A 27,747-nucleotide genomic window follows, 5' to 3' on the forward strand; every position below is an offset into this window, starting at 1 on the left:
ATATCTGAGAAGTAGTATTACTGTTTCTCTTTTGCTGGTACAAGCTCAGATTTTATGATTAACCTGCTGGATGAAATTTTTTGTTTCATTTAAATTCTGAGTCAGAGCTAACCATTCACGGTGCTGGGCTTGAGTTCTAGTTAGTATACTTCAGTTCCAGCTTCCTTCTGCTGTGTACCCTGGTAGGCAAGAGATGATGGCTCACACAGCCGAGTGTCTGATACTCACCTGGGAGACCTGAAACAGGATCCTGGCTCTACAATGACTGAAGCTGGGCTGAATCAAGAATATGGAAACAAACCAGAGAATGGAAGATCCAGTGAATAAAAATAAATGATAGTCATGAAAGAAACAGACCCAAAGATGTATAATAATATAAAATGAGAAAATATAAGGAACTGCTAAAATGTTGCTGAAAATGGAATTGAAAGGTAAGCTTATTTTGAAAGGTAATTTTATTTCAAAACAGTATTGAAATCCATGTGTAGTTTTTCATGACGTGTGTTTTCCATGCCCTTGAAGCTGTTCTCATCAATTGCTTTGATGGGAATCTATATTTCTTGAGCTTTAGAATCTCAGGCAGCTTGGCAAAAATCTAGTTAAATTATTCCAAGATAGAAGAATACCAGTACTTTTTACTGAAAATGATGAAGATTCATGAAGCCTTTAGATTTTAGATTTATTTACTTATTTGAAATGCTTTCCCATTCTAAGTTCACAGAATCAGTGAAGTACCAATTTTTCTCTCATAAAGAAGAGATAACAGGATTCACCTATTACTGGCTAAAACTCACAAGCCACACAATCCTAATTTTAGTCACTCAGTATACTGGTCATCAGAAAGCAAATTCCTTTCCTGGGAAAAGGAGATTTTACAAGGGCTAGACATGAGACATATGGGGTAAAGCTGCTTCCTGAACCACCAGCATCCTATATGGATGCCAGCCACTCCATTTCTAATCCAATTCCCTGTTAATATGCTTGGGAAAAGCATCAAAAAATGGCCCAAGTACTTGGGCTCCTGTACCCACCTGAGAGATCCAAATGAAGCTCCTGGCTTTACCCTGGCCATTTGGGGGAGCGAACCAACAAATGCAAAGTCTGTCTGTCTGTATATCTATCTATCCATCCATCTCCTTTTATCTGTGACTCTGCCTTTAAAATAAATAAATAAATCTTTAGGAAGAAGATGATCCAAGCAAAATGAGAATTGAAATAGTATTCCACAAGGCAAATGCTGCCACCTAGAGCTATAGAGAGGAGAACATGCTAACAACAAAAATTTTCCAAATAAAAGCTGAGCAAAAGTAAAAGCCCTGACAATGAGGCTGAGCATCTTCTTCGAAGCATCATCCCTCAGAAGAAGTCTACATTTCACTCAAAGGTGTTGTTAGGAATGCACTTAATCTGAGATAAAAGATGATTCTGTGGATGTGTCTATATAAGAGCAAGCTCCAAAAGAGGTTTTTTTAATTTTTATTTTTAAGGGATTTTTAAAGATAAGGCTCTATAAAAACAAGTGCATTCAAGTTCATTGTATTACCAATCAAAATGTAAATGGATATGTACTTTTGTCTCCATCTTGTTTAAACAAAGTTTTAAAAGTCACAAGAAGGGTGAATTATATGTAGTGTGTATGTTGGTGTCTTTCCACAGACCAGTATAAAACATTTTATTTAGTCTGTTATTAGCATGAATTCCAAAATTGAAACAAGAAGTCAAATACAAAACAACTGCTCAAAATACTCAGCAATCAGATGCTGGGTTGGTGAGGGGCGGGTAAGACAAAGATCTAGCTTGTGTCCATGTGTTACAAGTGCAGACACTAAAACAATTCATCTTGGAAAATAAATAGTTTGTATTTGATGGCAATACCAAGTCTGATAGGTAACATATTGCCTAAGATATTTCCAGTAATTCTTATTTCCATACATATTGCCTAGATTGCTAGAAAACAATTACATTCTTATTGAAGAAACGTCCCAAATAATTTTACCAATCAAGCACTGTGCACTAAAGGAGGAAGCACAGTTCTCTTTTCAGTTACTTAGGATTTGTCTCTGAGAGGTTCTGAAGTGTAGTATTGTGTTATAAACTATGTATTTAAATGAGATATGTTTTCATTATATATTTACATAGACACATGGAAGAATTATTATACTAGCATTCATATTTTTAAAATTATAAGCACAATATGCAGTGTGAGATTTGTCATTTAAATGTGTGTAAGTAGAAAGGCTTCTGCTTCTGCTTACCTCATAACAAGAACAGCTATGATTATTTGTATACTGTAGGTATTATTTGCTTATTCAGTAGATATGTTTAAGCACTCACGATAACCCAGACACTGTCCCAAGTGTTGGGGGGTGCATCAGTGAACAACTATAGGTTCACAGCTTGATTTAGATAACCCATGAACAGAAACCTGCCTAGGTAGAGAGGCCTACCCAAGACCCTGCTGCTTACAAGTGAAGGAGTGGATTTTGAAATCAATCTCTGTTTGCATAAAAATCTTATGTTTTTAGTCTCCCTGTGCTGCCTCCCACATAGTTTTCTCTGCCTGTTCTGATGGAAGTTTTAAGAAATGAGTTCTGATAATCAGTGTTTCGTAAAACTATCATAGGTGAATATCAGCATGGCTCTTGGAAAGTTTGCCACAGTTCAATAAAACACCCAAGTCCTTCAAAGGCAATATTATCAGAAACTAAGGACTACAAATCAAAACTCTCATGGGACATGATTTCATGCCCATTTTTATTTTAAAAAGTAGAAAATAAATATTAAAGAGGATGTTCATTTATATTGTTTCATAATTTCTTTAGTTTTACTTATTTGAAAGGCAGACTTGCAAAGCAAGTGGAAGAAACAAAAAGGAAGAGACAAAGAATGAAAAGTCTTCCATCTGCTGGTCCACTTTCCAATTGCCTGCCATAGCCAGGGCTGATGCATACTGAAGTCAATAGCCAGGAGTTTCCAGGATCTCCCTCATGGGCAACAGGATCACATAACTTTGGTCATCTGCTACTTTCCCAGAGACATCAGCAGAGAGCTGCATAGAAAGTGGCAACCAGAACTTGAACCAGTGTTAAAATGAGGTGCCAGTATTGAAGGTAGAGGCTCAACCTGCTAAGCTACAATGCAAGCCTCTTTTATAATATCCTTTCTAGTAACTTAGGAGCTTTGACCAAAAGCCAATTTCATGGTAACTATCAATAATCAGAGAGACCTCTGGTTGGGACTATAAAATATGTGTTGGTTGCAATGAAAATGAAACCTTCGGGACAATCCCTTCAGTTATGAGACATCTAGGTTTTGAAGTTAGTAAAGATCAGATATCCTCTGTATATTTCATGGAGTTTGGCTTAAACCATGTACATTTTAAGCCTTCAGTATGATCTGTCTGAAAATAGCTCGCTTAAATACTGCCAATTAAAATGAAGAATATTGATATTCTAGGGTGACAGTTTAACTTTCATTAACAAGGATGAACTACCATAAACTGGGTGGTTCAATCTTTTACAAAGCAGCACAAGCTTATATTTACTCAAGGCTGTTTCAAAACACTGTTTTCTTATGTGATTGACCAATGTTTAGTTTTGTTTGTTTCTATGCTGTAAGACTTCAATGTTTGCTTTTCATTTATCATGATTTTGCCCTCCTCCCAAATGATAAACTCTGCATTCTAGTAATAGTATCAGTTACAAAAAATTAACCAAGCTAACTTTTATTGGCTTGTTTTCTTGGATGACAAACATGGTGGGATGAGCTACACCCCTGACCTTCTGGGTCAGCACTTGGTGTCACAGGACTACAGTGATTACAATGTATGCAAAACCTAGCTGTCAAGGCATTGTTTAACATCCAAATAAAGAAATATCTCTCTCCCACTATAACAGGAGAGTGAGTTGTTCCAGTTGCTCTGAATCTGAGACAACAGTCAATGCTTCCTTCTGTAAGTTTTTTTTTTTTTTTAGGTGATTTTCGTAGTAACCCAAAATTAGAGATTTTTTGTAAGTTTGAATACAACTTTACCTATTTTTCTTCCTATAATTTTCATTTTTACTAAGTTTCCTTTTTTAAAAAAAAGTAAATGAGCTTTTCTATATTCAAATAAAACTTTTTTCAGACATGGGTTGAACGTGGAGAAAAGGCAGAAAACATAAGTGTTCTAACTCAAAAAAATCATCTACTCTGAGATGGAAAATAGTAGCAAGAAATAAATACTAGACTGTATAAGCAGGAAAAAATACGTTAATACAATGGAGCCACTGTTGAGTCAGATTCTATATGCTGGGAAACCCTGGATGCTCTCACGAATGCAAGCAGACCCTTCAGAGATACTGCCATTCCTGAAGTCCAGCCTGGAGTTCCTTGTAGCTAAGTGATTCATAGAATTTTGTTTAAGAAAATGTTAGACTTTTAAAAACCACCACGTTTATCCTTTTTTATTTATTTGTTCAAAGTGATAAGTCTTCTAATTCATAATTTCTGCTGGAAACATCAAGTTTTGTCATTTTTCTCTTTTGACTTTTCACTTATCTTTAAAATTGTGTGGCTGCATAACCCACAACTAACACATAAATTTGTTTAAATATGTTTTTATTTCACAAACTTAATTGTAGTAGTTGAAATCATGAATAATGTGAATGTTCATCAGGCCATGCCTGAATCAATCTGGGAATAAAATTACTCAAACGAATGGAGAAAATGTCAGCATTCACCTTAGTTACCTCTTAGTCAGTGTATTCTTTTTCTATGGTCAAAATTGGCTTTTGAGAATACTGGGTAAGTGGCCTATAAGTTTAGAAACACTCATAAAATCAGGCCAACCCAAGAGAATTTGACTCATCTTTCAATGATCTCCTTTGCAGGACTAGAAAGTGACAATGTTGATTTAAAATTCTTCACAGAAAGCTTGCCAGTCTAACTGGACTGAAAAACAACAGAGTAATGTCAACAGCATTGTTATATCATTAGTAAATTCCTTCAGTGAACTTCATAACATAAACTATAAGAGCAGCCTGTTAAGAATTCCTAGGCAAGAAAAGTGTGTGTACACTGTGTGCCTTCAACCCCAGCTTATTAAGATCTACCATCATATGTTTCAAACATTGTATGGTACACATGCCCTTGAAGGCCAAGGCTAAAACCAGATGTGCTAGTTTATCTGTAGTACACTCCCCCCCACAATCCTCTTGCTAACTAACATTACCCTGCACAAAGTACATAGTTCAGCATACAGTAAGCATCAAATAATTGCTGTCTAACAAACTGCATGCTTCCGATATAGATAATAAAGGTTATCATAAAGCACAGATATTTTAAGCATTGAAAATATATAAAAAAAAATAAGAAGCACAAGGAAGAAAATAAAACAAATGTTGTTTTCTTTCATTGAATTTGTCTCACACTGACAGTGTAAAATAAACTAGGTTTTCTAACCACAGCAATAAGGAATATTCTCAAGTTCATGGAAGTGACTGTGGGAGATTACCAAGGACAATGCACCTTTTTAATCCACCATCTCATGAAATGTACCACTTGAAGTTACTTAGCAAAGTGCTGTGGTAATATATTGTTCCAACTGCTACTAATCAGAAAATGCATTTTGTCATCAGATGGGCCTTCATTTTCTCGGCCTTATCATTAGAAAATACCTCTGTAGTTTCATGCATTTTTCAGAGAGCAAAAATTAGGTTAGATCAGCAAATGACTTTATCCACTGACATACAGACTGACTGATGGAAACTTCTAACAGCCTTAAGACTTTAAGCCTTGGTACAAGGGTTTACATCAGACCCTTCACAGAAGAGGAAAGCCATTTAATCCCATAAAGTTGCTAAACTTCCTACAAGACAAACCAGAGATTTCATGCATTCTATTAATCCTAAAAAATAGATAAAATAATGCTTCTACAGCACCAGTGTTCATATTTCTTTCTATTTTCCTTTTATAATCCTGTATTGGGAAAAACATGTGCTTAAGAATAGCAGCAAGTGATATCCCTGTTCTCTCCACTCTTCCTATTAAGTGGTGCTACTGGCTTGGATTCCTGGGAATAAATGGGAGCACTTAGTTCTGAACAGGCACACATGTTTGTTTGCATGTTTGTTTGTTGAAAAATTAAAAGAGAAAAAGAAAATGCTATAGACCATTTATCCTCTTATAAGAAAATTCAAATTTTATCTATTAAAAAAATGGTTGAAGCTCACATTGGCCCACATGCTTTTTATTAAATTTTTGAAAGTTTTCTTTTTCATTTCTCTGCATTTGTAAATTCTCCACTTCAATGTGTGTTTTCTATATGTGTTTTCAATGTGTTTTTGCACTGAATGAGAAAAAACTCCCTGAAGATTGCATACCAAAGAGCAGAGCTCTCTGTTCTCCGAGATTGATGTATGTTTATGAGGAAATCCAGCATGCAATTTCTAAAACCTACAGGTTCATTGTAAGTTAAACCATGTGGCCTCTACTCAAATCATTCCTTCCTTTCCAAATCACTCATCAGAGCTCTCAATTGCCCTCTTGCCTTGATTCTTTCTGCTCCAATCTGCTCGCCGAGACCTGGCTCTGGGGAGCCCATCGCTGGTGCTACTTAGACAATGCATCTTGATGACCCCGTCCACTCACTGCAATGCCTTTCCATTCACTGTGCTTTGTTTGTGCCTCACTCCCTTTTATTTTGAATAAGAACTTACATATAAAAAAAGGAAACTAACCCGTGAAGATATACAGCACATAAATGTGCATCAAAATCTGTTGGTGATCTTGATAAAAGTACACATTTTTTTTTCTAGAACAATTATGGCCCATGTAAGGGACCTGCCTTTTGAGAACTTATTTTGGGGCATTATGTTATTTCGGAAGACATTATAAAAGACAGAAAACTACCTGCAAAAGCACATGGCTCTTTCCATAACAAAACACGTGTTTCCCAAGTGTGAATTGCTGAATGAATAAACAAGAACACAGAAACACAAGCAGATTTTAAACTTTTAAGGACTACAACAAACCGTCAATATTTTTTTAAAAAAATAAAGGATAAATGAAATTTTCTAGAAAGCACAGCATTTGCTTTCCCTAATGTTAAACTATAATTATGTCATATTTAACGAGGTGTTAATGTGTCTTGTTGATGACTTTGGACCGTATTCTCAGGCAAAAAAGCAAAAAATTCAATGCAAGTTAAAGAACATATTGTCCATTTTTAAGTCTATATTTTCATTTTCACTCTTCCTAGGCTTCACATACGTAGGGAGTTGTACATGATTCTGCTGGAAGGCCTCAAGTTATTAAATGACAACTGAGAGCCCTTTAGGCTTAGCCACATTGAACCAGCTGAACAGAGATGGTACCCCACTCGGATTGGAAGGCAAACCACAACTCAGAAGTGGCCGATGCGGGGAGGGGGAGTCTTCCTGATGGCCAGAGAGTGCAGGAGAGTTCCTGATTGGAACAGGTGGCATTGCTAGGGCTCCCAGCAACCCTGTGCTAATTTGGTTGACAGTTCAGTATACACCACAAGGAACCTGCACTGCACCATAGCATAAATATTGGATGAGATGCCCCTGAGTATTTGCATTTTCTAGGAGAACTTGTCATTAAATATGATGAGCCAATTACTGTAAGATCTTGTTTAAGATGGACACAGTTGCCAAGGACACATAGCAGAAGTCAAGATGGTTTCCGCTTCCTGGAAGGTGGGCATTCTTCAAAATGCCACAGGAAAAAAAGGGGGAGGGAGGAAGAAAGGAAAGAAAAGGAAGAGAACAGAGGAGAAGAGAGGAGGGGAAGGAAAGGCGAGAGGAGGGGAAGGGAGGGGAGAGGAGGGGAGAGGAGGGGAGGGAAGAGAAGGGAAAAGAGAAAAGAAGGAAGGAGGTTCTGAATGTTGTCTACCAAACGTCCTTTCTCTCCAGCAAAGATCCTGCTCCCGGTGTGTGCCTGTAACATCCTGGCTTACAATGCGACCCTGACACCACTTGGAAACACACCTGCACATACCAGGGCATGGAGCAAAGAAACACATCTGTTCCAAAACAGGAATGCCAAGGTTTCTCCCTTAGACAGAAAGCGAGGTTGTCTGAGGAGAGGTTAATATTAAGCAATCTGTGGAACCAAGTGAAAAAAAAAATGTGGTAATGAGTGGGAGGAAAACTTTAGAAGCCTGGCGCCCACTTTGGCATGCGATTCAGGAATCAAGCATTGTGAGCTGCTAAGACGTACATTGTCTTGGGCCTTGTACTAGGCCTGTTGAACAGTATTCTGCCTTGTAGCAGGTCTGGGAGGGCTTCCCATGTACACTAAAAGTGTGCCATGCTATGGGAAACTAAGGCAAACCGAAAGACACTTCAGGCTCTATTTTCAGGCAGAAGGAAAATCAAGGGAAATTACAAGCAGAGTTTAGAAATACTCATGGTATTGTGCAGGAAAATCTAGTTCTCTGAACATAGGTGTGTGCATGAATATAAAAGCATACATGTATATATAAAGCACAAAACAATTACAATGCTACTAAAAAGTTCACTTGCAGCCACACCAGAGAAAGGATTTAAGAATTGAAGGGTATCATACTTAGCCTATGTTTTCTTTCTTTTCTTTTTTCAAATTTATTTTTATTGGAAAGTCAGCTATATAGAGAGGAGGAGAGACAGAGAGGAAGATCTTCTGTCTGCTGTTTCACTCCCCAAGTGAGCCGCAACGGCTGAAGGTAAGCCAGTCCCAAACCAGGAGCCAGGAGCTTCTTCCAAGTCTCCCACAAGGGTTCAGGGTCCCAAGGCTTTGGGCCATCCTGGACTGCTTTCCCAGACCACAAGCAAGGAGCTGAATTGGAAACGGGGCCTCCGGGATTAAAACCAGAGCTCATATGGGATCCTGGTGTGTTCAAGGTGAGGACTTCAGCCGTTAGGCTACGGCGCTGGGCCCTAGCCTATGTTTTCTTTCATAGTAATTCCTAAAGAATATCAGAGGCCCCTGCTCTCAGTTTCCAGGAAGCAAAATGATCCCAGGAGACTCATTCTGAGGCAGCTTTTTATCAAACCGCAATTCAACAGAGACTTACTCTCACAAGATGAGGTCACAAAACACATGTCAACCTAGTCACCACCTAAAGGAACCTCACACAGAATGGTGATAGCACCAGGAAAAGAATGAAGCTAGACAGGAAGAGGGAAAGATTTTTGCAAGACAGACACACTTCGGCTTACAGCAAGAGAGGCTAAAGAGGCATCCATGTGAGTGCAGGAATGAGAGGAATTTTCATAACAGGGGATGCTAACAGTCAGAGAATGCTGAGTCAGACAAAAGCCATTTTAGGAGAATGGGATCATCCTGGCTTACCCAGCACTTCAGCGATAGAAAATTGGCACTGTATTAAGATGAGAATTTGCCCCAGCCTGTTAATAAGTTAAAATGATAATTGATGGTTACAGCATCACTGATGCACCATACATAACCCAGGTGTATGAGGTCCCTCCGTATTTTATCTTCCTCTGTGCCTTTGTCACTCCCCTGCTGAGTAAGTCCTCTCCTAGTTGAGTGGATAGCAAGGTTTGAGCACAGCAGAATTAGGGTTAGGGCTGCCATGATTGTGGATGGAGTTGGTGCGGGAAACCATCCACCGACAACTGTTCCTGAACTAACCACAATGCATTCCGATACCGAGTATAACAATTTTACTGTCTCAACCAATTATGCCATATTAGTTTTTTCAACTTGCCTGTAAGAGGTTGATGCCCCCTGTGGATAATGAGAGCAGGTAGTCTAACTGAAAGCACACACCCAACTACCTCAAGTCCACTTTTACAGTTCCATACCCCTCATTTTAACAGTTGTCCTGGGTGGTACCTCCTGAAGCCACATGGGAAAGATGGTTGAGAAGGCTACTTGAGAAGTTATCATCAGAATAAACAATTTACACCTCTTTGGGGTTTAGTTCTCTCATAAGCAATGTTAGGATTATATTAATGTCTTTTTCATAAGCTTGTTATAAGAGTTAAATAACTGAAGGTGGAGGGTGAATGTGTGTGGCATATTTGCAGGCACACAGTACCTGGCATATTTACTTGCTGTGCTCTGTAAGTATTGCTGGTAATTATCGTCAAACAACAGTTTTCCAAGTATGGCTAACACAACATGTTAGAGAAAGATGATTTCCTGCTTATCGTAAGAGGGAACACAACTTCCACAAGGCTTAAACAATCTCTTACAGAGAACAAAAGTCTAGTTTATGGTGGGTCTTCAAGTTAGGGAGCTGGATTATAGCTAGGTTAAAATTAGGCTCAGGTTGTCTAACCCTGAATTTTGATGTCTTTGCTCCAAATTTAGTGTTTCTGTACAGAAATTTCTGTAATTAGCAGCCAAGTCATGTGTCCACAGAATCTCAAGGACTCATAATCAATTTCAAAGTAGACAGCAAGATTAGGGGGTTGAGGTGGGTAGTTCCAGTTCTTGGCATGAAACCACTTATGCAAGAAAACGGTCTTGTGTGCCACTATTATTTGTTCTCCATATTGCTATTATTTAATTACATTTCTCTGTGTGTACTCCATTAGCCAGATCACTACTTATTTTCCTCATAGCTACCAAAAAGACTTCTAGACATTGGGGAAAAAAGTCAGACAAAACTGAGAAAGTTCCAGCAAAATCAGATGTGAGCAAAGGAACAGAGGCGTAAACTAAGACCTCCAAGGGGCATTGGAAGGAAGTAGAGTGGACAGAAAGAGCAGTGAGATGATATCAGAGGTAAACTGGCTGCAACACAGGTTCTTTTTTCTGTTGTCAGCCTGTTGTTTCCAACACAACATCATTTACATTGAGTGTGAGTCTTAGATGGTAACAAATGTCAGACACTATATTAGTTTTATTTTCTCTTTGCTGGTCACAAGGGTATGTGAAAGGTAGTGCTCAAAGAAGCAGTGGACAGAGTTTTTTTAGAAATAGGAGTGACATTTTCAGATAGATAAACATCGTAGTAAAGGAGGCAATGAGGCTAAGAGAAAAGGATTAGGACTCTGGTCCCGGTACAATTTCCCTCCAAATCCTCTTCCTATCAGATACTATCTACCTGTTATGTAATTAAATCTTACTGCCCTTTTCTTATATGTAATCTACAAGTACAATAACATCTTGCAGGGAACTTGTTTTTGAAAGAGATCATTATTAGCAAATAAAAGTTCTAAGTTACATCTGTAATTAAAAATACAGATATGCCTTGAGTTTATGCATTATGTGTATCTATGTACATATTTATACATATATACACTATTGTTCATGATATGTGAACCTGTGTGTGGCATGGATTCAATTTCCATATAAATGCAAATAATAATTGAAATCTTTGTCATTTGTATTATAAGCAGATCTGAAGTCTTAATTATCAGGCACTCACTCAGCAACACAGATTTCACTTTTATTTGCCTACCATAACTGAGTAACTGTTATACCTAAAATTTTATCTATTTAGTAAGGAATCCTATTCTTACTTATACTTGGCTTTCACTTTTAACATAAATCATTACTATTTGTTTCCTTTGAAATTTACTCTTGAACTTTCCATTTTTATAACATTGTACATTCTAGCCTAACAAAAAGAATTCTAAATTTTTCAAATAACCATTTCAGCAACAGTTTTAGAAAACATTATTAGGCTTCTAACAGATTTATTACAGCAAAATAAATTCCAGATTCACATACTTTGCAAGAGGAATCAATGGAGAGAGAGATTTTAAAGTATCTAATATTTAAATAACCAAAAGTCAAAATGTAATTATAATTTCAGATTTTACTTAGTTTTCTTTTAAGCATCTTTATGTTAGCTCACAACATAACTTTGTTGTCATCTCATTTTTATTTAAGATATCCCCCCACCCAGAGGTTTATAATCAGAAGAAATGAAATTGGCAACATTAAAAATGATATTTTTGGACATGAACAATACATTCCTCTTCAGTTCTGTACTGAAACTGAAAGCAACAGTGTCTCTTCTTCCTTCTCATGAAAGGTGCCAAAAGAGCCCATACATCCAGGTACCTTCAGATATAGTGTCAGAGAGCCCCCATTTCTGTCACTCCTTGATGATGAATGAGGTTCTTTTTCTAAACAAATAAGCACTTCACAGGGTTACCCTTGACAGGGCTGTTAATCCAGACAGCCTGCCTTATCACTGCAGAATTCAAGAGCTGAAGTTTTACAGGACCCCTGCACTGCCTGGCTCTTGGGCAGCTGTCTGAAGACTGCAGGACACACTGCCCTGCTTCTTAAGCAGTCAGCCTCCTCTGTGCTCTCCCGTGTGCTGCCAGTCTCCAAGAGTGGTCTTCAACTACCTGGGGGTTTCTCTTTAGAAGTCCAGATTATGATACATTCAACAAGTAGTTAATATGCTCTACTAATTTCATGCTCATTTTCTCTGCACAAAAGCAAGTTGGAAACATAAATCTTCATTCTGCCAAAGAAAATGAAAGACAGGGAAGTTAAATGACTTGGCTCTGGTGTTCCAAGAGCTGAACTGGAAACGCCAGCTCTGGATTCTGGAATATGAAGCACAGAAGCAATCTCTACCTCTTATCAGCTATGTGTAAATTTCTTACAAAACTCTCTGGCTCTTGACTGTGCTTCCATTGACATCAGACTAAAGGTCAGCATTTCTTTTACATTCCAGAAGCTATTAGGAATCAACTTCAGTTTACACTCCTGTTAAAAATTGATGAGTTGACCTTAATTCAATGAGATTCAACAAATTTCTCAGTAGCATCTCTCAAAATATTTTGTCCAGATGATGGTTAAAAAATCAGGAAGTATCCAGCTGGAACGTAGTCTCTTGATAATTAAAGTAGCAACATATATTTGCTTTCCAGTAAAAGTGAACTTTAAAAATTAGTTTTGTCTCTATAAATGACTAGTCATCTCAGAACCCTTCCTAACTGCCTTTATTCTCCCCTTTTCACAGCGTGGCATTGCAAGAAAGATGCAGAAATAAGGAATGCATATTTTTTTAATCCCAGTCACAAGCTTAATGTCTTAAAAGGTTTAGAAAAGGCATGTGACGAAGCCTGTTTGAAAAGCAGAGCATAATGTGCTCTCAGTTTATGAAATATGAAATATTCAAAAGCACAGACTGACACCAAGGAATTGGTTACTGGAAGATACCAGGAACTATGGCTTTCTTCCCTTCTCTTATCTCTTTGCTTTCTCTTTTTCCCTATTAAGAGTAAAATGCAAGTCAAATGCAAATGAGATGCCTTAGGCCTAAGAAGATAAGAAGGAAAATAACTGTGACAAAAGGAGAAAGTACTGGGGCGTGGGGAGGAGACTCTTTGACAAATTAATCAACAAATTGCTTAATCAGAGGTTTTGTTGATTGCTCATTGCTAGGATGTTTCTTTCTGATTTGCACGTGCTTCAAGGTTAATTTTTTCAACCCGACAGCTAAGCAAAGCAGAGCAAAGATACTAAAACTCCTAACTCATAAATATTGTTTCTTAATACAGGAAATGTGCTACATTGTTTCAATCCAGAATCAGTGAAAATACTGAACTTCCTAATGCACAGAATCTGTGTGATCAGCAATTTAAGCCTTTAATTAAGATCTACAGGCCTTTCTGAAAAGACGATGTGATTGAAGGATTAGGAGGGTCATGTTAAATAACTTGAGAAGACTCCAGAAGAGCCAGGGAGCCCTGGTTTTCCTGAATGAATATGTGTGTGCCTCAGATCTAACTGCAAGAGGTCCTGGAAGGATCTCACTGCTGCGATGTTCACTGAAGCTTCAGATTCACGTCAAGCTCCCTCACTAAATTCTGAGACGGCTTTTGAAGTTTACTTGTATTTCTTAAAAACTAATAAATGGGAAAAACGTCATTCAGACTCAACATAACAAAATCAGTACGAGCTCAAACATCTCAAATCCCACTACTCCAGCCCTTTATTTTTGTGGCACTGTCAGATTTTCAGACATCATGGCAAAGAAAAATGTTGCTTTCTAGTTGTAAGACCATAAATAGTCATGATAGGTGCATGTACCCAAAATACCTGTTAAACATCTTTTGACTTAACCTGGATTCAATTAAAATATCGTCATTTTTTTTAACTATTACTACATCCCTTTAAATATTTAAACATATTTCAATGGATAAGAGAAAATGTAGTATCTTATTTCACTCAAGAATTCATACTAATTTATTAAAAGGAGAAAGAATTTAACCTTAGAGGTTAATCAGTGTCCCTTGTATAGAGATAAGCAGAGTTCTGCTGAAAGATACATACATAAGTATTCACAAACTATATGAACAACAGAGACTAAATTTAGGAATTATGGATATGAGGGACAATTCAGAAGCTAAGAAAAAAAAATTATAGAATTTATCCAGTTTCGGTCCAGGCACAGTAGCCTAGTGGATAAAGTCCTTGCCTTGCACACGCCAGCATCCCATATGGACACTGGTTCTAATCTTGACACCCCACTTCCCATCCAGCTCCCTGCTTGTGGCCTGGGAAAGCAGTCAAAGATGGCCCAAAACCTTGGGACCCTGCACCCACGTGGGAGACCTGGAAGAGGCTCCTGGATCCTGGCTTCAGATTGGCTCAACTTCAGCTATTGCAGCCACTTGGGGAGCAGAATTAGTGGACGGAAGATCTTCCTCCCTGTCTCTCCTTTTCTCTGTATATCTGACTTTCCAATAAAAATTAAAATAAATAAATAAATCTTTAAAAAAAGTAGTCAGTCACCCTTGAGGAAACTGTGAGTTGATTGGGTTTACATTTTGTTATGGAAATAAGAGGGTTATTGCATAAGATTTTATTGTTAAATATGTTTCTGTTGTCTTTGGCTCTATTCTGTTAGATAAGCTAGGTCTTATGAAGACATCTTCTTTGTTTCTTGCAGGAATTGCTGTGTCTCTCAAGTGAATTTGCCTTCAGTTCCTTATCTCTGAGTAAATAAATGATTGGATAGTTATATTGCCATCAATTACATTTTGCTGAGAAATTAATCAAAGAGAAAGTGTGCTCGAGACCTCTGCATGAAGACAAACATCGATCGTTCCTAGGGATGTATCCTTCTCCAGAGACAGTTGCTCTTCTCAGTCACGCTTTAGTTTTACATATCTATTGACCAAAATATTGTGCTAAGGAACAAACAGAGCAACAACCATGGGAGAGCAGTCACGTGTGATATAACTACCCCACAGAGATAGCATCCCTTGTTTTCCTCTGTTATCTCACTAGACAAATCTACCTAACCTCTAATCGCAACCTTGACTGTGCAATAATTAACAGTTTGAATTGGGGGTAGGGTCTTTTCTTAAAAAAAGAAAAGTAATAGATGAGTTGTTTTCAACATATATTTCAATTTAACTATGGAATTGATTTATAAAATAGGAATTGCTTGGCAACTGTCATTTAATGGCCCACTTGGACCCTGCCGGAAAGCATTTAGATTGATTGAATGTTCACTTTAACATAAATATATGAGGTTGACTTAATTGGTATCAGAATTACTCTAAACATTTATCATTAGATACAATCTGTGTAGCTCCATCACACATTATCTTCATTTTGAAAAAGATCAGCTGGCCTGAAAGAGATTCTTCCTCTGTTGTTCCCTGCCAAATAAACATTCACTCCTGTAGTAGGAGACAGAGGGATAAGGTCCCTGCATTGTTTGCAGTGTGCCCGAGGTGGGGACTATCCCTGGGGAGCTCAGATTAGAACATATCCTTTACAAATGAAGTCAAATAAACTCCATATGCGATGATTCACTGGACTATCTTCAGTGATACTCATCTCTCACATCTCCTGCAATTCTATCTTGGGTAGCAAAGGTGCACAACAGTGCTCTCCAAAATAGAATGACAAGCTAACTCCATCACACAGTATTGCCAGGACCTGTCCAAGTGTTCAGAAGAAAACAAGCTAGTTCAATGTTAGAAAGTGATCTAGCAAGCAGGAAGTTAAAAAATAAATTATTAATTTTATTAATAAATCCTTTTTAGTGGTACAATGGTATTACAGAATGTTTATTCCAAAAGGAGCAGAGATCTTTTTTTCACTAGGCAATACTATGAGTACCTCTCCTCTTATGAGTGAACATTTACACTTGATTTAGTGTGTTGTTGTATTATAAAATGAAATATATATTTAAAATGATGTAATTTGGATCACTAAGCTTATTTCTATATATGTATGTATGTTCGAAGAGCAAGGCTACAGGGCACATTACTTTGATTCTGCTTAGGAAAACAATCTAAGAATGAGTGTTTTCTTTATATGATGTGAAATATGAGCTATGATGTAAAATTCTTCTTAATTTTTCATCAAATGTGCCATTGCTAAAATAAACCTTCTGACCTAGGGCAATTACAGAGAGTTTGGTATGACAAAAACCTAAGAGAAATCTCTTGGATGACCACCGTGATGACCACTTGAATCAACACTAATTTCAAATAGAAGAAATACAGACTCATATTTGATTCATCATGGCCTGTGCTGACTCTAAATACAATCTGTGGCGAGCCAAAGCGAAAAAGAAAATTCAGGCCCATCGTGGAGCATGTAACGAGTGCTAGATTGTTCAGCTTTGCGTTGGTGGGAGGCACTCTGCACTGGTCGCACCACACACCTGTGAAGCCAGCCCTGGTTGTGCTCAATTTGTAGGCAATGGATAGCTTAATTTGCTAATACCAGTCAGCTTCTCCATATTTCATATTGTCCTCCATCAAGTAGTCTCAAAGCACAAATCCACATCCACATTGATTGGCTATCCATCGAGAGACCTTTTACCTGGCCTCTGTTTGTGTGGCTTCATATCTTTATGACATGGAATGAACAGCTTGGCGCCACGTTGCTGTTATCCATTAACCATTGCTGTTTTCCTAATCATCGTTGACTCCATCTTTCTCTGTCCTATCTGTTATTGTCTTCGGGAAAAAGAGATGTGAGGTTTCCCTCGCCTGTGCTGGTTTACATGACATGATTTGTGTATCTGCCTACAAGAGTTTCTCAAATGAGTCCTGTGCATTATCTTCTTCCCCCAGCCCCTCCTCCTCTGAAGAAGAAAAAGGTCATACATCTGTAAAATGACAGCACTTATGAAAAATGAGAGCTTGGCCCACATGGCTCTCATCAGACACAGACTCATCTGCTGTACCACAGACACTGCTCATTTCCTTCAGAATCAGACTGCAGTTAAAAACAGGAAACACCTAATAAATTGCCTGGTCTATCAAATTAACAAAGCATAAAGAAATGTTCTATGTAATCAATGGGTATTGCTTGCTTAAAAAAAATGCTCAAGTATCAAATGTAAGGAACTTAGTAATGTGGCCATATATTTTCTTCCCTATAAGATTACTTTAAAAATCAATTTAACTTAAATTTAGAAATAAAGCAACCCAATTAAAGAAGGCATGGAAAATTACAATTTAAGCCTGGGTTTCTGTCAGGTGGAGTTAAAACATTTTAAATGCTATATCAAAATGTATCACATAATGAACTGAAATATTTTACCACACAATTAAAAACTATAAACAAAAAGATCAAAAAATCATAGACATATCAGAATTCTCACACTTGTTCTTAGCCAAGAGGGCGAGAAGCGATACATCAAAATTCTCAAAATGAGAAATATGAAAAGATTGTAATCATACAGTACTTGCTATGAGTTGTTTTTTATAGACATATTGTCTACAATGAAATCAGTAATAAAGCATGAAGGTAACTTTCTGAACTGTATCTTGAATTAAAACATGCAGGTGTATTTATGTTTGAGCATTACAGGGGACGCACCTTTGCAATTTTACCCCTTCCTGCCCTTATTCCTAAATAATCTTTTCTCTGTCACCAGTGATACAGTGCTGCGTTGTAGGGCATTGAGCTACTGCCTGCCATGTTTTCTGCTCATGTTGCCTGAAAAGCAATGGAAAATGGCTCCAGTGTTTGGCCCCATACCACTCACATGGCAGGATGACATTTCCAATTTCTGGATTCTGCTTGACCAGCCCTAGCAGTTGTGACAATTTACAGACTGAACTAGTAGACAAAATACCTCTTTCTATCTCTACCCTCTCTGTGACTCTGCCTTTCAATAAATGAGCAAATCTTTTTTAAAAAGTCATTTTCTGTAAAAAATAAAAAAAATGTTTATTTTCTTTTATGCCTGTGAAAATCTATTATCACTAACATGTTTCTGCTTCAGATTTCATTCTTAAAACAAGCTTCTAGGGAAATAAAAACTTTTCATACAAGACAAAAAGAATAGTCTTTGAATTCCGAAGACTGAACAGACACTTTAGAAAAACCACCTTAATTTCAAGACAATATGCTCTTTCCCTCAAAAGTGACGTGAGGCTAACACCTTCAAAGACGTTTCACTGCCACAGTCAGGAGCACAGGCTGCTGAGACGGGGCTGCCTGGCCTGTGTGTGAGTGACCCCTTCAGGTGCTGTATAGAAAGGACTGCTCTGCACACCAAATGGTAAAGGTTCATCACAACAAATAAATGCTAAGAATTTTTGGAGAAAAAAAAATTGGGGGAGGAAAAAATTCAACAAATTCATCCAAAATTCCGTAGAAATAATAATGTTGAAGTAATTAGGAAAATATTTCTTCAATTTCACGTGTTCCATATATTCATTTATTAACAATGAAACAGTTTTTGAATACTGTTTGCAAGAAGCTGTGCTACACAGTAATCAGGACACAATGTCAGTTTCTCTTTTATGCAATCAACGTTTAGATCAGGTAAGTATCCTAGAGTTTACCAAATCGTGAAGCTAGATTTTTCTCGAAAATGAGCTTTGGTACAACAATAAGGGATACATGATGTATCCTCCCTGACTTTTTTTTTTTTGGTAGTTTGGAAAGAATTATACAGTACATTAAATATTCAATAAATATGTATATAAACTTGACTTGTGAAAGAAGATGTATTGATTTAATATTCTTTATAGTCTTAAATGAAATCTCTCAAGCTACCCGAAAATTCAACTGTTAGGAGAAGGCAAGCATTTGAATCTTGAATAATTATGACTCTCAGAAAAGTTAAATGATTGGCGGCTTACAGGCTAAGCCTCTGCCTATAGCTCTAGGATCCAATCAGGGTATCAGTTTGACGCCCAGCTATTCCACTCTAATCAAGCTCCCTGATAACGCACCTGGAAATGCAGCAGAGGATAGCCCAGTCCTTAGCCTCTTGCACCCATATGGGAGACCTGGAAGATGCTCCTAACTCATGGCTTCAACTTTGCCCAGTCCTAGTTGCAACCATTTGAGGAGTGTAAACATTAATTAAAGATGTCTATCTCTTCCTTTCTGTCTCTCTGTGAATCTACCTTTCAAATAAAATATGTAAATCTTTATTTTCAAAAAAAGAAGGAAAGCGAAATTATTTCATAGTTGAACACAAGTAGGACTACTTCCTATCCAAAGTCTGTCCCTGAAAAGGAGATTGTGAACCAGGGTCAAATTCAAGCTGAGAGCTGCTGTGCTATATACAGTGACCAGGATAAGGGAGAGGGTCATAGTGATGCAAATCCGCAAAGTGGTAATACCCACCAAATAGCTGAGAAGCATGTTGGACCTGGGATTACAGGGGAATGTGACAATGCCCAGCTAAAGCTGTTGGGGTTTAAATATAAGATGCAACCTGCCTGAGTTTCATCATCATGAGGGTAAGGCCTGAATCAATCTTATGATATGGGACAGTTTGGTTTGAATGACACTGGAGCTACAACCTCGCTATCATGGGATCCTATTTAGACAAGTAGGAAAAAGGCAAGGGTATCCCTTTGCTTCTCATTCCTTCTTTGTGGCAAAACATAAAAATCCTTGATTGGCAGCCGGAGGTGACTTTCATTGTCTGAGCAATTGTTTAAAATAGTGGACAAAGAAAGTGAAAATGGACTCAGAACATATTTGATTTAAACCTTGGGATGAAGAAAAGAATTTGAAATAAGAGTGGAGAAATAGGAAGTTTACTTCTTGTGGGGAGATACAATCTGTCATACTGTATTTTTGGTGTGAACTCGATATTCCACCAATCATCAACTTTACTGTTTTCATATATGAAACGTGTGGTGATGTTTATTACATATAAAAATGGCAGGGATAAATGAGAATCTTCAAAGACTTTCTGAAGAGTTCAAGGACTTTTCAAATTTAAATTCTACATTGAAAATATATCTTTTCTTTAAATAATTAGGAATTACTTAAATGTCTTACATGCATCAAGATCCATTAAGTGTATTTCACTGGATGATCTAGCATGTTAGTCAATGTGCTGCTATCATATTAAACAATTGTTTTGCTGAATTTATAAAGGAATTCTCTTTGATATAAAGCAGAGCAGATTGGTCGTACACTGGTTAACCAAAGCAAGAGTAAAAATTATCTTGATAGATATAAAAATGAGCATAAATAACAAATATGAAACTGACAACAGCAGCTGTAATTTACTTCCTAAGAGTTAAAAAAAATTCAGTATTCTTAAGTGAAAATCCATAAAATTATATATATAGCAGCAATCATATCTAAATGATATGAATATAAATTCATACATTTTGAAGAAACACTCACCAAAGAAAACTTTAACATCTTTTACTGTCAGTCTATCCATATTTTTACACATCAATTCCATTGTAAGAAATACTTCATATAGAATAATTCTAAGATTTATGAAAATTTCATTGTAGCATTAAAACTATCATATTACCCAGCTATAGAAGATTGACTAAACTATTATCCACTTAAACAATAAAACAGTGTAATTTGGAAAAATTGAGATTAATAAATATGTAATAACACAGAAATATGTCAATAATGTGTAGTTAAATGAAAACAAAAATTAATAAGTAACTTATCTTATACCTTCCTATTAACTGAAATAGGTGGGATTTCAGTTTCATTGGTGGGATTGAAGTAAGTGGGACCCTGGGTAGTACCCTAGTGGTTAAGTCTCTGTCATGCCATGTGGGTGCCAGGTCATATCCTGGCTGTCATCCAGCTCCCTGCACATGGCCTGGGAAAGCAGTAGAGAATGGCCTTGCACCCACGTTGGGAGACCTGAAAGAAGCTCATAGCTCCTGGCTTTGGATCAGCTCATGTTAGACCAGAAGCTCTTTCTCTCTGTATCTCCTTCTCTCTGTATATCTGCCTTTCCAATAAAAATAAGTGAACCTTAAAAATTCTTGAAGTGCAAAATATCCTAATATGCCATGAGTAGTACTTTGTATTGCAAATAATTGGAGAATAGAGATTGTAAATGGTAGGAACTTAAAATAACTTACAATCATATCACTGATTAAGAGATAAGATCAATTAAGATGAGAACCAATTAAAATTATAATATAGAAATTGCATTATCATGTTATTCTATAATGATTTTCTATAAACTACATCATAAATACCTTCATTTGTTTATATTATATATATATTTTTAAACAACCGTAAATTAATGGATATCAAGTTTTTCTAATTATCTATTAAAAATCACAACAGTAAGAAGTCTACCCATCCAGTCAGGTATATATATATATATATCCATACACCTTTTAAAACTGTTTATTTGGCAGACAACAACAGCAACAAAACTCTACACAGAGAGTAAGTAAACGTATCCATTAGTTCATTCCCTCAATGCCGGTATTGAGGTGGAAAACACAACCCAAGTTCTCCCATGTGAATAATGAGAACTCAGTAACTTTGCTGCATCCACCTTGCCTTCCAGATTCTGTAAATACAAGAGTGTGCAGTCAGCAGCCAGGGGCAGTATCACATCCAGGCACTTCCACCTAGGATGTGGACATCCTAATCAGTGTCTTAAACACTATGTCACATGCCTGTTCCTACCTGCTTATTTTTTTTTTTTTACTATACTGGGATAGACTATTAGCAATTAGTATTAGCTCAATAACTAAATTATCTTTTCAAAGTCAGGCTACCCAATGAATCATTCTTTGCAATCAGATAATTCCCAGCAATAGAATATATAGGTTAGTAAAGCTCTGTTCAAATCGACCAGATACCAATCTTTTGAATCACTCATTTCACTGTCATTGACTAATTCCTCTCTTTGATCCTTAAGGAACTATTTGCAACCGAAAAATTTACTTTGTGACCATGTATTCCTTCATTTTTTTTCCCTCCATGACTTTTTCACAACAACAGAAGCCATGTCCTCAAAAACTCATCCTAGAACATTTTGAGTTTCTGTGATCTGGGTTTGGATTTCAGGAGACAGAACAGCAAACTGTGATGCAAAGAAATAGACTAATTATGCTTCCCAGGGTAAACAGATGGTGTTTCACATCATCACTCCAACGTGGGAAAGAACAGAAGAAAGAGAACTTTAAAGACAGAATTTTGATCATTGGCAGGAGTAGAAATTGAAAATTCTTAATAATCATTTCTAATCATTGTCAAGAAAAAAGGAACACTCCATTGCAGCCCCGTCAATGAAGAGACAATATCGCCAAGTCACATATGCCCAAGAATTCTACCTTTTATTAGTGAGGAAGACCCTTCTTAACCATTCTCTTGGTTATATGTATTTTGTGATCATATAATTAACAATATATATTTCTTCCTTAATTTTACAAGTTCAATAAACTTACAAGTCTAAAAAAATGTAGTTCTTTTCAGCGAATATCTGAAAAAGTAGAAATTATATTCTTATTCAAATCAAGACTAGGTCAATTAAAAAAGATCTTGCAGAACAAGTAAGCATCATGCTTACAGAATATGCTTTAGGAAAATGAGTTCTAGCAACCCTAAAAGCACTTTATCTATTTCTGTCATTTTTTTTTTCCTTTAGTCTGAAGTGGTTAGTTCTTTTTAATTGTTTATTTATTTTAGATGCAGAAAGAAATATAAGCAAAGAAAATGCTCCCAACTGTCAATTCACCAAATTCCCACAACAGCCAGACCTGGGCTTGATTTGGAGGTGGGAGCTCCAGTCACAATCCAGGGCTCCCATGGGGGCACCACAAACCCAATCACTTTTAGCATTACCTAATGCTTTCCAGGGCCTGCAACAGCAAAGTTAGAATCAGAAACAGGAGCTGAGAATCAATTCCAAGCTCTGCAATATCATCACATAGGCATCTTAGCATCTTAACTGCTTAATTCTTTCATTAAGGCACAGTGCTTATAAGATCAATGTGATTCACTTAAACAGAAAAATTATGGACTTGTGATTGTTGCTGAAAGACTATACTATTGTAATAAAATATTGGAAGACAGCGGGGGCAGGGATGCTGCTTGTCAAAGCTCACTTTGAGCCCTGCAACCTTCTGCTGTAGTGCCATAGTGATCACAAAGGAGGCTCAGCTGACATTGGAAAGCTTTCAGTTTATTCACCCAGGAAAGACGTCTCCTCCTTCCATGGCTTCCGAGTCTACCCTGCTTCAAGGAAGAGCCTTGCTCCAACCTCAGCCTTCTCGAAAAATTAATTAATTGATTAATTAATTAATAAACTTCCAGAAAATAAAATCCTCAAGCACAGGTTGTTTGCAACTAATTTCTACTTTTTGTCCTCTAAGCAAATTTGCACTTGAGAGATGCAAGTTTGAACATGGGGGAAAATAACAGGAAAAAAAACCCTACAAATAGATACAGTTAGTCTATAAATATTTGAAAGAAACAGGTTTCCACTATTTTCTACCACTCCCTAGTTTTCAGTTACAGTTACACTTGCTTCATCTCTCTCTCTCTCTCTCTCTCTCTCTGTGTTCCTAACATTTCCCATTTCTCTCATGTTTTCATCTCTCCTGTTGCAATGAGCTTGTTTTTTTTTTTTTAATATAACATTGGCTCAAATTGAACTGGTAAGGGAACACCTTGAGTCTTTGAAAGTATTTGCCAGTAACCAACTATATATTTTCAGTTTTTAGAGTATGTGTGAGTAGAAAGAGAGAGAGAGAGAGAAAGACAGAATACATTCTTCTTTTCATTCTCAGTAATGATTGGCAACAGATATTCCAACGATATTGAGGAAATTTTAAACCACCCCCACAAAAATTCAAAATGAAGTTCAAGAAGTGCACCAGAAAAATGGAATTAAAAGGCATGTTGACATTGTCATAAAAAAGTTTAAAATACACACTTGTTTTTTTTTTCACAATAATCATTTTCCAAGATTTTTTGAAGACTCCACATGTAAGTATTAATAAGTTAGGTAAGACAAGAACTGATTGGCAAAAGCTCTGGCTTTTTCAAACTTTCTTCAAACACGTACACTTTAATTTTTTTCCAAGTTTCTAAGCCTTTTCACTGTTTAGCTTACTCCAGTTTTAGAGTGTTATAAAGTGTGGTTGCGTTTACCAGATGTTCATTTCAAGGAGCTACAGAGCATTATAAATTATGATAAATTAATTCACTCATTTCAGAGTTTGACAAAGTAGCTCTCCCAGCCAGCTCTGGGCTGTTGCTGGGGGAAGAGGGGATGTGGAAAAGCAGCACTCGGGTCCCAGGACAGAACATCTCCTGCATTTCAGTAAGTGACTCTGTCACATAAAACTTATGTTGACTGTTAAGTGGCCAAGCCAGCTGCACCACAGGTGCCACAAATGCTCTGGCCTCTTCTTTCTCCCTTGTGGTTATTGTGTCTATAAATTCAGTGGGGCCACCTGTGCCATGTGCTCATCCAGAGGAGCCCCAAAGGAAGCATTAACATATCAAGGCCCATAAAGCACAAATCCTTAAATGTAAAAACCAACACTTTCATCCTCTCCAGGCTACATCTATATAGATTTCTTCTTAATGGAAAAGAAAAGGCTTATTTTTCTTAAGGCAAAATACCTATGTGTGGTATCACACACTCATCAAGTGCATCCTCAACCGTTCAGATTAGTCATGAATGACCCATGCCGTGTCCCTGACGAGCATTAACCTACAGTACAAAAAAAAAAAAAAACCCGAGTAGATTGTTAGTGTAATTAAATGCATTTTTCTCATGTCAATTCCCTTTTAAATTTGATTTCTCACAATCTACTGTGGAAACGGAACACAGACCCCTTTTCTCCGCCTTGCTTCTCTATTCCAACAATGGAGCCAAGCATTTAAAAATATTAAGTAACATTTTGAACATGTCTCCCTTAGTTTCTCACTAGAGGGTTGAACTATTTATCTCTGTCTTCTCCTCTATATTATAAACTTGTAACAGCCGTTCTTAATGGCAGTTGGAGAGGAGGTGAGCAGATCACTTAGAAACTTCTTTGTATATATACAATCACCTTCCCAGTCCTTCCGATCCCATCCAAAAGACTAACAGAACACAGGAAGGTGAAGACCAGAGCATAAAGAAGAGAGGTCATGTGTATTTTTACAAAGTTTCCCACTGTAGGGAGGAGATATATTGCATGCATATTTATGTGCATGTCGGTGCCTGGCACATCATAGGTGAATAAAAAGAATAAAGTAGTGAATGGAACAAGAAAAAAAGCAAAATCTTTCCATTCATGAAGTCAGTGCTAATAATTTCAGGTCAAGTTTTTATCAAGCTAATTCAGTAAAAATAATTTTTCCAATGTATTATTCTATAATAAATACAAGTATTCTATAAACCAATTCTGGGGAACACAGTAGGCGATGGTTGATGATATTGGGAAAGAGAAAATGTGTTATCAATGCATAAAGGCAAAGCTAGTATTATACACACACACCGAAGAAGCATTCTAGATCCCAACGACTATGCTGGCCCATCGATTTTTGCGTTAAGAGCCAGAACACTCACCTTTGAGTCTGCACTTAAAAGCTGAACTCAAAGCCATGTCCACTTCCATCATACCCCAACTATCATCAGAGCATGACAACTGTGTAACAGTGGGCAATTAACACACGTTTATCTACATGATCATGGCCCTCTCTTCATTACCAGAGAATCAAGGAAAGAAATGAATCATATATTCACCTGCTTGAACTGGCTGCATTTCATAGTTCGTACAAAAGGTTTGGGGTGTCATGGTGACATATCAGGCCATTCCTTTACCTGCTAGGGCCAGCATTACGTATCGGTACCATTTTATGTCCTAACTGCTTTTACTTGTGATCCAGCTCCTTGTAACCTGGGAAAGCAGAGGATGATCACCCAAGTCCCTGGGGAAACGGGGGAAAAAAAACTCATAGATCCTGGCTTTGAAGCAGCTGAGTTCTGTCCCTTTCAACCATTTGTGGAATAAATCAGCGCATGGAAGACTTTTGTCAGTCTCTTCTTCTGTTTCTGCAAAATCTGTCTTTCAAATAGAAAAAAAATTAAAGAATTAACATTATCTCTACAGAAGTCCGGCCTTCACTTTTTCTTCTGGGCGATGGATCACACCAGTGTAACAATGGGAGATGTGGTGGTGCTTTTGAGCCATGTGAAATCTGTTCTGTCTTTGAAAGTGCTGGATACTGGAGCTACCAGCCTGACTTCAGGAGGAGTTGAAGACTAAAGCTCAAATATTGACATCTAAATACATGATTGGGCAGGAATACAAAGTCTGGGTCAATGCTCAAGTAAGCTTCTTGGGTAAGTTCTGTTGCGTGTGAATTGTTACCTATCATTGCCAGAAATAGTAATAATAATAAAAACCCTCTGTCCATGATTCCACAAGGACTAGATAACTGCAGGCTCTCTCTGTAGAACTTCCTTGCATTCTGTCCCATGCAGCTTTCACTTCGGCTGATTTGTAATCTTCATCTTTTCCCTGTAATGAGCTGTAAATATGAGGAACATAGTCTTCAGTAAGTTTGGGCCCTTCTATTGACCAATGAAGACTAATATGGTCTTGCAGACCCCTGAATACTGCAGTTGGTGTCTAAAGTGAGACCATCGTTACAGACCATTCTCATACATGCACAGAATTCCTCTGATTTCAAGTCAGATTCTTAAGCCACTACAATGTAACAATTAAACAAGCCACAAACTTGCCTCAGATTAGAAGGTTACTTTAACTTTATTACTTATGCTGCCTTAGACAGCAACATCTGCTTGGTGCTTCCAAAAGTGCTAACGCACAGTAAGCAGTAGGTACAAGGACAACAGTAAACCCAGATCTTTGCAGCTTTAGAAAATCCATCTTTCTAGATTATTGTCACTGACTTTCAAAGCAATTTTCAAATTTCCTACTGAAAGGTCTATATACTGCTTTGGTTTTTAGTTCTCCCATGGTCCATAGTAGTAATCACAACTGAGCATCACTTTAATATTTACACTATCTTACTCAAGAGAGCCCAACAAATCTGACAGTCATGTTCATATCCATAATCACCATTGCATACATACACACACATACATAAATAGCATTTCTCTGTGCTAGGGACTATTCTGAGTGCTTTAAGTAAATGGACGTTTAATCCTCAAAATCATAATAACCCTACTGAGAATGGCATCCGACCACTGGCAAACTTCTTACATCAAAAAGGAAAACAAAGCTCAACAAGTTGATTAGTTGAATGATTTACATAATTTCGTGACATTTGAAAAGAATGCTTTGTTTCAGTTCAGTTGTCATCTCAACCAATTTTGACTCTTATCTACATCCAGGAATTAAGTGTGGATCTTCTGGAAAATACATGATGGGATCAGTCATCTTGGCAATACCATTCTCAAACCTGGCTATAGCATAAAGGCTTACCTCTAGAAAGAAGTCTAGAAGGTTCCCAAAGGACTAGGACTTTGAGAAGTGGAGGAAGTGAGGATCGTTAATACGTGATTGGGTATTGTGTAAAGCAAAACATGATGTTCAGAGACCTCCTGATAGTGGTTTTTATTTAATT

Source organism: Ochotona princeps, chromosome 7 (assembly GCF_030435755.1).
Source record: "Ochotona princeps isolate mOchPri1 chromosome 7, mOchPri1.hap1, whole genome shotgun sequence".
Taxonomy (NCBI): domain Eukaryota; kingdom Metazoa; phylum Chordata; class Mammalia; order Lagomorpha; family Ochotonidae; genus Ochotona; species Ochotona princeps.